This window comes from Orycteropus afer, unplaced genomic scaffold, assembly GCF_000298275.1.
Source record: "Orycteropus afer afer isolate SDZICR_OR568_19922 unplaced genomic scaffold, OryAfe1.0 scaffold00667, whole genome shotgun sequence".
Lineage (NCBI taxonomy): Eukaryota > Metazoa > Chordata > Mammalia > Tubulidentata > Orycteropodidae > Orycteropus > Orycteropus afer.
The window spans coordinates 919,986-922,504 of NW_006922254.1; the positions used below are offsets into that span (position 1 = coordinate 919,986).

Below are 2,519 nucleotides of genomic sequence, written 5' to 3' on the forward strand. Positions count from 1 at the left end.
AGTATACTGCTACAACTATTTTTGAATTATTTCCAGCAAATTTTTATTTGCATATGATATTACTGAGATTGTTTGATAATTTCCACATTCTGTTTAATCACCTTCTTTTGGAATGAGCATAAATATGGACCTCTTCCAATCAGTTGGTGGTATAGCTGTCTTCCAAATTTGTGAGCCTAGATAAATAAGTTAAATAAGTCCCCTATACCATAAAACTATCCATACAGTGCCTGCTTTCTCCTTTTTCCAGAAGGTGTCCTTATAGTTTAAGACTGTATGTCTTTAGCGTTTTCTTCGGTAGCACATATACTAAAATTGGAACGATACAGTGAAGATTAGTGTGGCTCCTGAGCAAGTATGACATGCAAATTTGTGAAGCATTCCATATTTAAAAAAACAAAAACAAAAAACACTATGTCTTTATAATATTTAAATCATAACACAATGACAACAACAACAAAAATACAGCCACCATATCACTTTGAATTTATACACTAATCTTCTCCCAGAAAATTTCAGATTGTAAAACATTTTCAGTCCTTCTCCCCAGGTGAATGATGGGGGAGACAGGGTGCAGAATTGAGTCACTTATGTGAGGTCACAAGGCAGGGACAGCAGCACCTAAGATGACAGCCCATTCCATTAAAAGTACACTTTAGGATGCCTTTGTTTCAGCTTCCTGCCCTTCAAAATAAGGAGAAGTTGATGCATTTCAATTCATTAAGCATTTACTGAGCATTTATCATATGTAAATTCTTAGAGTTTGATCATTTTGACCTACTTCAAATGACTGTGTCAAGGAACACAAGCACGGAGAACACCATTGAAACACACCTCAGAGGATTTAAAGTTACTTTATAGTTCAAGCCATTCCCTGGCTCCACATATTAAGTTGTCTAGTTGAATAAAATAAGCAGCTCTGGTGGTGCAGTTAAGGCATTGGGCTGCCAACCAAAAGGTCATTGGTTCAAACATACCAGCTGCTCAATGGAATAAAGACAAGGCAATCTGCATCCATAATGACTTATAGCCTTGGAAACCCAATGGGGATAACTAGGAGTTGGATTTACTCAATGGCAGTGAGTTTGGTTTAGAGTAATATAAAACTAGTTGTTTTTTTTTTAAATTTGGAAATATATTTTTAAAGTGCCCTTTCAATATTGAAATAAAATAGTAGATTCTACATCTTCTATTTTTTTTTTTTTTTAATTTTTGTGACAAGAGCACAACCCATCAGTTTGAACAATCCATGTTTGAGCTAATTCTCTAACAAGCATGTTGAGGGCCTGGGAACTCACATTTAGACAGCTATTAAACAAGGGCATCTTCTTAAACAAGGGCATCCTCCCAAGGATGCTTTCCCTTGATTTTAGCTCTAAACCTTGAAAATCCACAGGGCAAATCAAGTCTCTCTGATGTTTCTTGGCCCTCCAATGGGTGAGGATATCCAGGTAAAATGGGGAGGATATCCAGGTAAAATGTGGTGAGAGGTAAGGCTAGGCCCCAAGCCCCTAGAGCCAGAAAATGGAGGGAGCAGGAGAGGCTGTGGACCTCTGGAGCAGCAGGATATCCAGGTAAAAAGGGCTGAGAGGCAAGGCTAAGCCCCAAGTCCCCTAGATCCAGGAAAGGGAGGGAGCAGGAGAGGCTGTGGACTTTCAGATTGGCAGGATATCCAGGTAAAAAAGGGTGGGAGGCAAGGCTAGGCCCCAAGCCCCTAGAGCCAGGAAAGAGAGGGAGCAGGAGAGGCCAGGAACCTCTGGAGTGGTAGGATATCCATGTAAAGGGGAGGGAGGCAAGGCTAGGCCCCAAGCCCCCTAGAGCCAGGAAAGGGAGGGAGCAGCCAGAGACCACAAAGGGGCAGGTTCCAGGTAGGAATCAGGTAAGGGGAGGGCGCAGAGGTTTCCAACAGCTAATGAAGACAAACTTGTCTGTCATTTTGTCATCCTGTGGGGCTTGTATGTTGCTGTGACACTTGAGGCTCTACCACTGGTGTTTCAGACACCAGCATAATTGTACATGGGGCACAGGTTTCAATGCAGCTTACACACTAAGACAGACTAGGAAGAAGGAGGAGGCCATCCACTTCTCAAAAACTGGCTAGGGAAAACCTTATGAATAACAGAGAAATACTGTCTGATACATTACTGGGCAACTTTATGAATAGCTCAGAAACATTGTCTGACAAAGTGAAGGAAGACCAGCCCCTTGGGTCAGAAGGCACTCAAAATAGGACTGGAAAAGAGCTGCCTCATCAGAGTAGAACCAACCCTAATGATATGGATAAAGTAAGTCTTTCAGGACCTCCATGTGCTGACATGGCACGACTCAAATTGAAGAGAAATAGCTGCAAACATCCATTAATAATCAGAACATGGAATGTACAAAGTATGAATCTAGGGAAATTGGAAGTTGTCAAAAATGAAAAGGAACACATGAAGATTGATATCCTAGGAATTAGTGAGCTGCAATGGACAGGTTTTGGGCATTTTGAATCAGATAACCTTATGATCTAGTATGCT

The 2,519-nt window shown here is 41.1% G+C and overlaps 1 non-coding gene across 1 annotated transcript; it reads left to right on the forward strand.

Moving 5' to 3' along the window:
- The first annotated feature begins 287 nt into the window (after positions 1-287).
- Positions 288-392, forward strand: LOC122151697. The gene has a single exon (XR_006164260.1). It is a non-coding gene; the product is annotated as a U6 spliceosomal RNA (small nuclear RNA).
- Positions 393-2,519: the final 2,127 nt, after the last annotated feature.